The 14,317-nt window shown below is 37.0% G+C and overlaps 2 long non-coding RNA genes across 12 annotated transcripts in view; one reads left to right on the top strand and one right to left on the bottom strand.

Moving 5' to 3' along the window:
• The window catches only part of LOC144638045 (uncharacterized), a 54,728-nt gene extending 45,165 nt beyond the window's left edge, over positions 1-9,563 (bottom strand). Inside the window, exons 1-7 of one of the 11 annotated variants that reach the window (XR_013567864.1) lie at positions 9,456-9,563; positions 5,618-6,647; positions 5,351-5,402; positions 1,664-1,743; positions 1,305-1,390; positions 1,074-1,164; positions 553-689 (exon numbers count right to left, since the gene is read on the bottom strand). This is a non-coding gene — a long non-coding RNA (uncharacterized LOC144638045). Of the gene's footprint in view, position 1; positions 57-552; positions 690-1,069; positions 1,189-1,304; positions 1,391-1,663; positions 2,325-2,502; positions 4,204-5,350; positions 6,648-9,455 lie in introns of those variants that run through there. The other 10 variants (XR_013567863.1, XR_013567860.1, XR_013567862.1 and 7 more) reach the window with 10 other exon arrangements.
• LOC144638054 (uncharacterized) lies at positions 1,827-2,468 on the top strand. The gene is made up of 3 exons (XR_013567875.1): positions 1,827-1,931; positions 2,035-2,159; positions 2,363-2,468. It is a non-coding gene; the product is annotated as an uncharacterized LOC144638054 (long non-coding RNA).
• Positions 9,564-14,317: the final 4,754 nt, after the last annotated feature.

The following is a 14,317-nucleotide window of genomic DNA, read 5'->3' as shown; positions in this document are numbered from 1 at the left end:
CCTAAGGACTTGTGTATAAGCTGCACCCTCAATTTTTTGCACCCCCAAGGTTGACTCTAATGAAAAAAAAATTAAGAATGCTAAGTTAAAGTAGTTGGTTGCTATGCACAATAAGATATAATCTTATGCTGTGCATTTACTCTACTAGCTTCTATTCACTCAAATTCCAAATTTCTTCAGAAAGAGATGCTCTTTTGACAAGATGGTGTCTTTATTACAAAAGACCACGGATTATTATGTATGTTACAAAAATGTAAGTACAGATTATTATCAGTCATCACTTTTAGGGTTATTATTTCTAATTGGGATATGAATTATTTCCAAAATTTACCTACAGGATTATGGATAGACCCCCTAACAGGGCCACACAAAGTCAGAAGTTTTATTCCAGGAAATTAAGAAGAAGAAAGGGTTTTGATCAATACAGTCTTGTTTAAAATATGCATCATGTGTTCACTAATCCCTTTACCTAATACTGTAAAAAATTAAGCCCGCTGACCCTTCTGCTCAAAAATGAATATGAAACAGAAAACTGCCAAAATTTCAAGTTACCTTTCCGCTATTACAGATCGAAAGCATTGTCCAAGCAATCTGCATCTCGACAGTACTAGAATGTTTGTCAACTCCTTCTTTGTGGGACAGGAATAGGAACATGCATATGCTTGATTGATTTACACTTCTTCTCTTGTCTGAAAGGTAATCAAAGATATACTTTAGTTTATTGTAGCTCTGTGATAATTAGCAACCAGTGTCTTTGTTGAAGGTGACTGTTTCAGGTGATTTAAATTAGACTGCAGTCATCGCTACTGTTTCAAAATTCATGAAACAAAATAACACAAGCTTTAGTCTTAAGGCAAGGAGGAAACTACTGGGCACATTTACCAGCTGGATGAAAAAAACACATTATTTTGTGTTAACAAATCTATTAGAAGGGCGACTAAATCAATTTGGTGTTATTTTCAAGAAAAGTAGGTTATCAAACTGTACATGTATGCATGTTTACACTTCAAAAAGCATAATACTGCAAATTAAAGAGCCAGTGTGCAATGTGGTTACAATAATTGTATACTTACTTTTTCATTGTTGCCATTTTGATACAACAAACCCTTCTCATTCTTAGGGTCTTGTCTTCTTTTGAGGTGCAATTTACAATGATGATTCAAGCTGTAAACAGACACAAGAGAGGCCCTGTTAGGATTTAAGGATTATGAAATATAATTTTACGGATTTTCAGAGAAGAGATTGTTTGCTAAATTTAAAAATTGCAGATAATTGATTTGTGTTCCAATATAAAATTTAATTACCATAAAAGGACTTGTGTATGAGCTGCACTTGTACATACAATCCGTCATGTGCATGTAAGCCGCACCCCTAACTCTCAAGGTTGATTCTGAAAAAAATAAGAATGCTAAATTTAGGTAAAGTAGATAATAATTGCTTTTCACAATAAGATTTAATCTTATTCTGTGTTTACTACATTAATTATATTTAACTCTCAAAATACCTTTTGAAACTTCTCTTCACTCAAATTCCCAATTAACTTCTTCAAATAAAAAATTGCTCTTTTGGCAAGATATTGTCTTTATAACAAAAGTCTACGGGGCCTCACAAAAGTCACAAATTTTATCCCAGAAAATTAAATTTCAGTGTAGCCATACCTTACCTTTTACACATAATTATATATCCAGAAATAGTACCAGTCAGACGGATAGATTGCCATCCAGGTGATCCAGGCAAAAAACCCTGAAAAATATTAAGAAAACAAAGAACACAGCAAGGAGAAGAGAGTTATAAAAAAAAAAGACAGTTTGAATACATAGAGGATGTACACGATACATGGTTGCGAGGAGATATGAAATTTCTAAAGATTTCGACTCAAATCAATCGGTTCGAATCGAATTAACAACGTTTTTAACCCTCCTTTTTGCCAAGTTGACTTCAGGTATGTCGGGTAGAGATCAAGGCAGACAAATTGTCTCAAATTGATTGGTTTGAATTGAATTAACAACAATTTAAACCCTCCTTTTTGCCAAGTTGAATTCCGGTATGTCGGGTAGAGATCAAGGCAGACAAATCGTCTCGAATCGATCGGTTCGAATCGAACTTACATCGTTTAACCCTCATTTTTGCCAAGTTGACTTTCGGTATGTCGGGTAGAGGTCAATGCAGACAAATCGTCTCAAATCGATCGGTTCGAATCAAATTAACAACGACTTTTAACTCCCATTTTTTCCAAGTTGACTTCCGGTATGTCCGGTAGAGATCAAGGCAGACAAAATCGAATCGAATTGATCGGTTCAAATTGAATTAACAACAATTTAACCCTCCTTTTTGCCAAGTTGAATTCCGTTATGACGGGTAGAGATCAAGGCAGACAAATCGTCTCGAATTGATCGGTTCGATTCAAACTTACAGCGTTTAACCCTCATTTTTGCCAAGTTGACTTCTGGTATGTCGGGGAGAGGTATGTTGTTCGGTTCGAATCGAATTAACGTTTTTAACCCCCATTTTTTCCAAGTTGACTTCCGGTATGTCCAGTAGAGATCAAGGCAGACAAATCGAATCGAATTGATCGGTTCGAATCAAATTAACAACAATTTTAACCCTCCTTTTTGCCAAGTTGAATTCCCGTATGTCGGGTAGAGATCAAGGCAGACAAATCGAATCGAATTGATCGGTTCGAATCGAATTAACAACAATTTTAACCCTCCTTTTTGCCAAGTTGAATTCCGGTATGTCGGGTAGAGATCAAGGCAGACAAATCGAATCGAATTGATCGGTTCGAATCGAATGAACAACAATTTTAACCAGGCTCCTTTTTGCCAAGTTGAATTCCGGTATGACGGGTAGAGATCAAGGCAGACAAATCGAATCGAATCGATCGGTTCGAATCGAACTTACAGCGTTTAACCCTCATTTTTGCCAAGTTGACTTCCGGTATGTCGGGTAGAGGTCAATGCAGACAAATCATCTCGAATCGATCGGTTCGAATCGAATTAACAACGTTTTAACCCCCATTTTTTCCAAGTTGACTTCCGGTATGTCCAGTAGAGATCAAGGCAGACCAATCGAATCGAATTGATCGGTTCGAATCGAATTAACAATTTTAACCCTCCTTTTTGCCAAGTTGAATTCCGGTATGTCGGGTAGAGATCAAGGCAGACAAATCGTCTCGAATCGATCGGTTCAAATCGAACTTACAGCGTTTAACCCTCATTTTTGCCAAGTTGACTTCCGGTATGTCCAGTAGAGATCAAGGCAGATGAATCGAATCGAATCGATTGGTTCGAATCGAATTAACAACGTTTTTAACCCCCATTTTTTCCAAGTTGACTTCCGGTATGTCCAGTAGAGACAAAGGCAGACCAATCGAATCGAATTGATCGGTTCAAATCAAATTAACATTTTTAACCCTCATTTTTGCCAAGTTGACTTAGGTGATGCAGGTCATGACTGTGCAAGTCGGTCGAAATCGATTCAATCAAATCAATTCTGTTTGATGGAATGTTTTAAGAATGAGGAAGGTTTCTATTTTCATTTTGTGCTAGCCCTTGAGTTCCAGTAATGTGGATCTTGTTGTGCGAATCGTGTTGAATCGACAAGTACTCTTGACAAAAGAACGAGGAAGGTCTATCCTTTCATTTTGTGCTAGCCCTTGTCTTCCAGTAATGTGTATCAATGCCGTGACTGGATCAACAAGTACTCTAAAGAAGTTAATACAGTTTGGGTGTAATTAAAAAGTGGCTTCTTATGGCTTTGAAAAGGAGCAAAAAAAGAATGTCAGGAGCCAGCTGGCCATGGTATTTGCTTCTAAAGTTGTTTATTACTGTGAGAAGAAAGTTAAATGAACATGTCATAATCAGTGTCAATGCATGGCGATTGCATAAAAGTTGTTAAATATTGCGAGAAGTACATCACTGGTGAGCGCATCACAATTGCTTAAAGTGGTTTACAAGGACACCAGGAAAAAAACCATGCATGGCATTTGGATATAGATCTCATCGTTATTAAGTAAAAACATCAAAGCAGTAAAAAAAGGATGCACGTAAAATTATCACACAAAAATACCCAATTATTATAGTAAAATGGCATGCACTTGGAATTGAGAGTTTAAAGTTGTTTTAAAACCACTTCTGTCATTTATTAGGAAATATTTTAACCTAGAAATTAAATTTCTTAATTTTTTTTAACAATTGATCCGGATCAATTTTAGCCTTATAACTAAAATTACATGCACGATATTCACATGAATGCATTGCAGACCTATTTCCTATCATTACTTTTTAATAGCGCTTGACAAGTTATTTACCATTAAAAGTTACACATCTATATATACAACTTAATTGTATATAGTAAAAATAGAAGATCAATAAAAGGATTAAAAAGAATAAAAAGACTAACTAATTTACCTAAGTTAATTGTAAAAATACACTAAATTATAAAAAAATATCTTTTTGAGTTGAGCGGAGAAGTAGGCTAACAAAAAATAAAAAAGACATAACTACCAGTATCTGCAAGCAAATGGCTATTGGTTAAAGAGTTGTTTAATTAATATCCTGTGAAAAAACAGGGTCGTACCTAGGATTTTTTGTCTGTGGGGGCAAACACCACACACCTTAATTTACATGTATAGTCTTCTTACATTAATTTTGTTCGTTAGTTTTGTTAGTTTTTTTGGTTTCCCTGGCAGGGGCATGCGTTCACAGGACAACCACGGGACCACACGCCACCACAAGATTAGGATGCGTTGTCCTACCGTTGAACGCAAAAATTGTTTACAGCTTAGCGGTATCGGCTTAATGAATTATTTTTGCGTGCGCTGTATTTGCGGCTAAATGTTTTTGTTGGAGTTGCTGTGACACAATTAATTGCTTTCTAATGTCTTCTCACATGAGATCGAGGCCATCCTGCCACATACCGACATACATAGAACGACTTTCGCTTGCGCGTTCACAGGACAACCACGGGGCCACAGGCCACCACAAGATTAGGAAGCGTTCTCCTACCGTCGAATGCAAAAATAGCATCCACTTTAAGTTATCATGTACAAAAGCCCAATACCGGTAGCTAAAAAGCAGGCACTTAAAATTGTCATGTAAAAATGGCAAAGAATAAAATGACATGTACTTTAAATTAACATACACTGGATAGTAAAAATAGCATGTACTTAAAATTGCCACATCAAAATACCCAAAAATGAAAAAGCATGTACCAAAAATTATCATATACCGAATAGTAAAAAATATTAACATAAAATTATCATATAAACCAGATATTAAAAAGCAAGCATTTGAAATTATCACATACCAAATAGTAATCATAATAAACATAATTATGCATTTTTACTTACAAGAAATGTCCTTCTTATTCTTGAGAGCCAAATGTGTCTCGTTGAAACACATCTAAAAAAATCCCAGGAAAAGGCAAAAACAAAGCAATATCAATCAAAAGAGGGTACCAAAGGGGGGTTCGTGATCCCGTTTCACGCACAAGTTTTAACCAAATTCACGTGTCACATATACTTGAAACAGCAAAATTCACGGATCACGTTTCTTTTCTAACTATTTTTCACGCGTCACGGTCTTTAAGCATAATAAACATATGCATTTTTACTTACCAGAAATGTCTTTTTAATTCTTGAGAGCCAAATGTGTCTCGTTGAAACGCATGTAAACAGAAAATAAAAGTGGATCCACTCCAAGTGGATGCACTGAGAAAATGGTAACATGGAGAACAGGAATAATCAAAATAGCCAACACAATTGTACTACAGTTATTTTCAAATGGCAGTTTTAAATCAAGTGTCCAGATGATCATACAAGCTTTTGTTTCTTACCCTTTTTTTAAAAAAAAAGGATGATAAGCTGTATTACTTACATATCATGATCATAATTGAATTCAATTTTACCTGTCACTCACCTGCTAAATATATGAGCTGTTCCAAGCTTTGAAAAAGGCTTAAACGACGATAACATCCTTTGTGGTCTGGTCTTAAATTAATCATGCACAAATACCCAAAATCTAAAAAGCATTGGCACTTAAAATTATCATGTACAAACACCCAATAGTATCATATAAAAATAGCCAATAGAAAATAATATGCACTTGGAGTATTTAATAATGAGTACGTAAAAACATCCCAGGAGAACTTGGCAATTAAGCAAAGCAAAATCAAACAAAGTTTTAACCATAATAAACAAGTCATATGCATTTTTACTTACCAGAACTGTCTTTCTTATTCTTGAGAACTAAATGTGTCTTGTTGAAACGCATGTAAACAGAAAAGAAAAAGTGGATCCACTCCAAGTGGATTCACTCATGCCACAGAGAAAATGGTAACATAGAGAACAGGAATAATCAAAATAGCTAACAGGTGTATATACATGTACAGTTATTCTCAAATGACAGTTTTAAATCAAGTGTCCAGATGATCATACAAGCTTTTGTTTCTTACCATTTTTTTTTAAAAAAAGGATGATTAGCTGTCTTATATACTTACATATCACGATCATAATTGAATTCAATTTTACCTGTCACTCACCTGCTAAATATATGAGCTGTTCCAAGCTTTGAAAAAGGCTTAAACTACGATAACATCCTTCGTGGTCTGGTGTGAATCAGGTGCAAGAAAGCTCTCTATTTCATTCACTAAGGAGATGGAATTGCAAACAGTTAACGGTCAAACAGGGTTGGAAATTAGCGCTCGCCCACTCACCCACTCGAGTCTGAAAACTGTCGGTTGGGTACGAATCACTGATCACTTGCCCGGTTTGGCGAGCACGATTTTCAATATAATATTATTAAAAAATAACATTTACAAACGTTGTATAACAATTTTAAAAGTGACATGTCAGCTTTCTTATCTCAACGCACGTGTGTCTGAAAGGCGATCTATAAAAAGCTTCGCACAAACAATGGATTGCGTAACTAACGCTAAAACACGAATAAATAATCACTAGCACTTACATCGTTTAAAAATTACAAACGATACCAAAAAAATCTTGCTCTTTTCAAAGATAATGTATTATTGAAGTTCAAACAAAATGCAAGAGGTGGGGGTTTCTTTTAGCTTAGGAGCGGTTAAAAATTAGGCCAAATTTGGTTGCTACAAGCGCCATTCTATTTTGTCATCAGCCTATGTCGTTAGGGACGTGACCTCGCATTGACAGCAATGTTGCATGAATCGGCTTTACAACATGCGATCGTATTTACGCAGTTCGAGTGGAATTTCAGTCAAAGACAGCAAAATTCTTTCGTATTTCATCTTCAAATATAATTTGAAAGCATTCACTGTATATATGGATTTTGTTTAATCCTTCTTAAGCCCACGAAGATGTCTTGATATCCGACCCTCGCAGAGACCAGACAAAATGCAGCTTCAGTGTATCGATTTGTTTACGCTGCAATTATATGCGCAAAGTTTTCTTCGACAGTAGTCGGAAATATCCATATTTTTTTCGTGCTTTTTCGTGGAGCAATTGTAACGATACGGCCTTGAACACATTGAACAGCGGTCTACCTATAACAATTCAAATATGGCGTCGCAAAAACAAGGCGTCAAATGCATATTTTGCCGTTTCATTTGCTAATTTCGCTGCCGTAATCGACTGCCTCGAAAGGTCCTTGTAATTTTAAAGTATAGAATTGTCAGATCTCGGTGAAATTTACACTGTTTATTTGTGTAATGTTGAGGAATATGTGTATAAATACCCGGCGCGGACAAGCCATTTTTGATAAAATTAGATGGCTGCATTTCCTCCGCGAAGATAGGAAATTGTGAAACTAAACTACAAAGCAACTGTAATGATACTGAAATTGCAGTCAGGAATATTCATAACTCAAATATTTGTCTGTTGACTATTATCAAACGTTTTAAACAAAAAACCGAGGAAGGCCGAAGATTCTCTTCCGAAACTTCTTATAAGTTTCAAACAAACATTGTTTAAAACGTTTGATAATAGTCAGTGACAGACAAATATTTGAGTTTGTAATGATATGTTCGAAGAACAATGCACAGGATAAACCTTCGACTCATACTTCATGCAAAAAGTCGGTATCTCAAAGAGACTTTGATTTAATGGAGGAGACTGGGCGAGTGCAATTTGAAGGTCACTCGCCCAGATGGCGAGTGCTCTATAATTTTGTTTCCAACTACCGTATTTACTCGAATAAGCGCCGCGGCGCTTAATTTTTCGCGACTCAAGTGCGGCGCTTATTCGAGGGCGGCGCTTATTTGAGGGCGGCGCTTATTTAAAACTTGGACGCCACAAAGAATTTAATCTTTTACAGTAATTGAAAAAAGCGTCTTTTGATTGTCAATATTCGTCTCTTACTCAAGAAAGAAGTGGCGCTAGCTGTCCTAGCAAAGTTCGCGGCCTTGACAACATTTACAGAACAACGTATTGTAAGAATGTTGAATAGAAAACTTATGAGCCAGCGGTAAAACAATCACTTTGAACTGCAAAACATCGCTTTTGATGGAAAGAAATGTCCAAGTTTGTTTGAGAGTTGCTTTGTTCTAGTGTGCTGTTTTTGGTTAAACGAAATTTCTGGAATAAGCGCCGCATCGGCACTGCTGCGCTTATTCGGGGGCGGCGCTTATTAACTTTTTTGTTCTAAATGCGGCGCTTATTCGAGGGCGGCGCTTATTCGGGGGCGGCGCTTAATCGAGTAAATACGGTATGTCAAATGACAATTTCCTCACACAGAACAAGAATTTACAATTACTGGTTACAGGCAAATTGAAAGCAAAGTTTAGGGCAAGGGAAATTGCATGCATGTACAATAAATATACTCATTCCCGCCCAAGGATCTCAAAAATTCTCGACTCCTCAAAGTTAAGAAATGAAACACTATTTCTGTTTTAAAAATAACTGCTTGTCTGTAATCAAGTGTACTGTCAGTTGAAACTGTTGAAACACAAAATAATTGTACACAAAAATTTAATTGGACTCAAACGATGTTTCTCTACTCCAAGTATCAGTTACAAATCAGTTAAAAATTTCCTAACTTTTTCCTGACGAACATAAACTTTCCCTAACCAAATAAATATAAAAAAGTTCATCATCTTTAGTTACAGTTGTTTCTCTGGCCTTTAGCAAATATTGCCGTAAAACTTAAAATTCGAATTCGAAATTTCTTCCGTCAACTTCGTAAGATGGTATAAACCCGAACTGGAATTATTAACTGACTTATGCATGTGCCACGAGGTAAACTAAACGAGCTTTGTGCGTTAAAATAGCAAAGAAGTAAATAAAATTGGAACTCCCGCAGATATAAAAACAGAAGTCGACTCGACTCAACGATGGAAACCTAGAAAGTCAAAATTGAATGACGCTAATCTCGCTTCGTTCGCGCTCGACATTTTGCAGGTCATGAACTGGAGGTATTAAACCGCTTAAAGCGAAAGGATAACGAACAGAAAAAAAAACACAACAAAACAATTTGAAAACTTACTTGCAAATAGCGATAAACAGAAGGCAGAAGCGTTCCAGGACACGACCAGTATTTTAGCTGCTTGTCCTCGTGCTCGCTTCAACACAGCACAAGTGTCAAACATCTGACGTAAATTACGTAATGCGCAGAAAAACAAATTTGCCGCGCTCAGAAGGCGCGCTGGGGACGCTGGGTACATTTTCGTACCCAGTTCTATTCGACCAAAAATCCTGAAAATTCCAGTGGCGAATGGAACAGAATTTTTCGACTTTTCCGGATGACTGCACGGAATGCAAAACAAAATTTCCGTATGGTAGTCCGTCTAATATGGAAATTTTTACGGTGCATTAAAATATTGCACTATGGCGGGTTTGCTGCACATATAACTGATATTTTTGCAAATAAAAAAGCATTGCGCGCACTGAATGAACAACCATGAATGACATCGTGGCCGCGACAGGGCCGCGACAACAGGGATCTTTCAAAAGGCACACAAGAAACCAGAACGTTGCCAAACAAAAAGTTTAGTAAGCAATACAATGGTGTAGCCTGCACGTGCGTCATTACGCGAAAAATTGAAAAATTAAAATAACTTGGAGGCGTTTTCGTTTATTCTGAGCGGAAATGTGACCCTTTAAAAGTGATTACCGTATTTACTCGAATAAGCACCGCGGCGCTTATTAAATTTTTCGCGCCTCAAGTGCGGCGCTTATTCGAGGGCGGCGCTTATTTAAAATTTAGATGCCACAAAGAATCTTTTGATTGTCAGTATTTGTCTCTTGCTGAAGAGAGAAGTAGCTGTCCTGGCAAAGTTCGCGGACTTGGCAGCATTTGCAGAACTACGGGTTGTAAGAATGTTGGATAGAAAACTTATAGGCGAGCGGTAAAACAATCTCTTTGATCTGCAAAACATCGCTTTTGATAGAAAAAAGTCCAAGTTTGTTTAAGAGTTGCATTGTAGTGCTGTTTTTAGTGAAACGGAATTCCTCGATGAGCACCGCATCGGGACTGCGGCGCTTATTATCTTTTTTGTCTCAAATGCGGCGCTTATTCGAGGGCGGCGTTTATTCGGGGGCGACGCTTATTCGAGTAAATTCGGTATTTAGATTTCAGGTTTGTCTTTACGTTACCGGCGTTCAGCATGTGAGCATGGTCAATAGTCATTAAACCAACTGACCAGTGTAACGCTGCCTCTGCACGATAACTTTACACTGTTGGAAAAAGTTCAGAAAGTTCAAAGCGAGTACAAAGGACTGAAACAGGGACTATGTATATCAAGAAAAATAGTTAATTCATGGAGGTACTTACTTAAAGCAGCAATTTTCACCCCAAAATCATTTGTTTTAATCAGAAATGCGTGAGAAAAATTAGTTTAAAGCGAGAGATTGGATTCGTTTGCGTGAGACTCGAGAGCTCTTGTAAATATATCTCAGTTGCTGCCGCCTGCAAAACAACAAAGTATAACAACCGAGTTAACCATGAGGCCTTAATGTTTATTTGTAGTTTCAAGAACGCTGTCTTAACACATGTAGCTGCTTTCAGCAGCCCAAATCGCTAACTTTTCTGCCGAAAGAACTTGGGCTGAGTGTCAAATGATAGTTTTTTAAAAAAATATTATTCCGGAAAAGAGAACCCGGGGGGGGGGGGGGGGGGCGGGAAAGAGAACAACCTCGCAAGGAAGACCCAAATTTTGCAAAACAATTTCCGGGAAATTTCAGTTCCATTCGATTTTGCTCCTAGAATTTCCGGGGTTTTCGTTTTTTTGTTTTGTATTTTAATATTTTTTATTTCATAATCAATACTAATGACAAATACACTCTAGGAAGTTACTATCTTACAAAAACAAACACTACGGATACAAGAAATCTTTTACAATGTTGCGATAAGGCTTAACTTTTTTTTCTTAACTTAATAGATTAAGGTAAAAAAAAAAGGTAAAGCAACTTTATTTATACACGGTTTGTGTTTAAAGCTAGAAGTTTGTGCGGCCGTGTATATGAAACAAATATAATATATTAAATAAACATAACATGGTTAAAAATCCCAACTGGCAGGAGGCAGACCAGTTGGCTATTTACAAGCATGACCGAGGATTTGAGCTCGGGGCAACCGAGAACAAATCCAGATAGTGGTCAGAACGGGACTTGAACCCGGGACCTCCAGATTTCAAGTCCGGCGACCTAACCACTCGGCCACACTGCCTGCCTTTCTGACAATACACACGTTAAGGTGGCTCGATCGGATTTTTGAGTGACGATACCTTTCAACTTTGAGCAACTTGTATGTCACCGTGAACAATCTGACTGAAAATCAATCAATATAGCTGTACTAAAGAAAGATGAAAGTTTCGAATGAGATAAGTTTCGTCGAAATCGGAGTAACCATAGCAACATAATGACGTCACCACCCATTTTACACGAGACCGATTTTCTTGTAATAGAGGGATAATTTTGAAAAAAGGCTTCTAGATCTTGGACTTGACATAGTTTTCTCTAGACTGCAAAACAGTCGTATCTTTTGCGAACGCTCGGTCAACGCGCTCGGTTGTTGGAACGGGAGCGAGAGGTCTGGAGCCGATGTCAAAGCTCTGAGTGAGACTGGGGAGAGACGCTAAAAGTTTTTTCTCGCCTCCCATTACAAACTTATTCTTCTTTTTGACTGCCAAGTTTAAAAAAATTCTATCGAGCGCGTTTTATTTTGCGATCATTTTAGTAAGCGAAGGCCCTTTTTCGATAAAAGAGCGAAATAACACTTCATACCAGTTCATATTCAAGCCGATGTTTCAAGAAATAAAATGAAACGATTTCTCTGAGATTTTCTCCCAAGGTAATTGGATAGTACAAGATTCACTGAAGGCCAAAATGTTACTTGATCGGGCCTTGTGAACGTTTTCTCAATAATGTATTAAGACTGCTTTGTTTTTGTTGTATTTTAGCACCTGAAAACTTCATCCAAAATTTTTTCGAAAACGCTCTCATAAAAATTCTTCAAATTTTGCAGACCTTTAGAAAACTATGTCAAGTCTAAGATCTAGAAGCCTTTTTTCAAAATTATCCCTCTATTACAAGAAAATCGGTCTCATGTAAAATGGGTGGTGACGTCATTTTGTTGCTATGGTTACTCCGATTTCGATGAAACTCATCTCATTCGAAACTTTCATCTTTCTTTAGTACAGCTGTACTGATCGATTTTCAGTCGTATTGTTTACGGTGGCGGTACAAGTTGCTCAAAGATGAAAGGTATCGTCACTCAAAAATCCGATCGAGCCACCTTAAGGTAACATACAAACACGCGCTTTTTAGAGCAGGAAAACGTATTTATAATATTAAATGACAAAGCGAATAGATATAGCTTAAAGACGCAGTATAAGAAAGAGAACTATTATCAATTTTGTTGAAGTTTGTATTGGAACTCACGCAATTTTGTTTCCAATGTGACACGCTAAGGTAAACTATATATTTTATTCCAATCTAAGCAAGTTTTTAAGGACTTTCGCCATTCATCTGGAAGAGCTTCGAACACACAAAGAAGTCTAAATGCATCAATTAAGCGGAAAAATTTTAAGTGCTCTCAGCATGTTCATTTATCGTTATCAGCTTATTGTTTTCAGTAATAGGCGTACACACACACCCAGTGCCGAAACTTTTCGGGCAAAATCTCATTGTGACGTTTAAAACGAATTACATCAACAGAAAAAGTTTTGGAAATAAACCGAACGTTGTGGTTCAAAAGTTTAAATTTCTCATTTATCTGCTTTTGTTTCCTCTCGCAAATTGATATAATCATGTTCAATTTCTCTTGCAAATTGGGCGTGACTCCTCAGTTTGATTCAGTTGTAATCATTTTGAAGTGAGTAGGAAATTGGCGAGGGCGACCAGAAGTTAGCAAAGCTGTTACAAATGTGATGAAGCTAATGATTTTGGGTCAATTAGTTAGTTCAAAGGGCTAGCTCAGAACTTTCAACGAAATGTTTTAACTCATTTTCCCCTGAATGTTTCAAATGCTTTTGTATAACTTTCAAGTGGGCAAAAACCATGTAAGTTGGCTCACCAAAAATACTTTAATTTTTGCTTAACTAGAGTGAATAAATAAAATATTTCAGAAGAAAAAGGATTCAGTTCATCGACATCTTTAGGCAATGCCACGAAATTAAATAAAGAACTCACGTTTCCTTTAAGCAAGCAGGCATGGTTGTACACAGCTATTTCAATGCACGAGTTTGTTGTCCATTCGCTTTCAACGCATGTCATTTTTTTTTTTTTTGGGGGGGGGGGGGGGCAATAAGGTATCTGCGCCCCCCAGGTCCGAAGTTGCCCGTACGCCTATCTTTTCAGCAATGAGATTGTTTATTCTGATGATACCGATATTTTCTAGGCTGTCATTATACACCGATTTACCATCAATGCAGATAGCTTTGTTATTCCAAAGAATAATTTCCGAACAGTCTGAGTAAAAACACCCTTCCCTTGCTGCAGAGCATTCTGCGATGTTTTTTAGGCATTCCTCGTAAAAAAAAAATGGTAGCTTGATGGGTAAAGTTTTGAAATCAAAGTCGCAAGAAACATAAAATAAATTTACCGCCTACTTTGTTTTAAGATCATGCAGCAAAATGGATTTCCAACTGCGTGGGTATCCACTTGCGAGTCGTTTACAGCACCGTATCCTTTGAGTTTTAATAATAGAATCCAAGTGCGGAGCTTTGAGTCCACCATCTTCGATGTCGCTAACAAGCGCTAAGCGTTTCACTTTCAAGTACTATCTTCCCTTCCAAATAAAATCGAAGATGATTTTGTTGGCTTCATCAACGAATTCTTTATCTAAACAAATCATGCTTGCACGATATAAAATGATTAGAATGATGAACGTTTTTACAATCTGAATCC

This window comes from Oculina patagonica, chromosome 14 (genome assembly GCF_052425735.1).
Source record: "Oculina patagonica isolate OP01 chromosome 14, crgOcupat, whole genome shotgun sequence".
Taxonomy (NCBI): Eukaryota; Metazoa; Cnidaria; class Anthozoa; order Scleractinia; family Oculinidae; genus Oculina; species Oculina patagonica.
The sequence above is the reverse complement of the archived record's forward strand: the minus strand, read 5'-3'. Positions and strand labels throughout refer to the sequence as shown.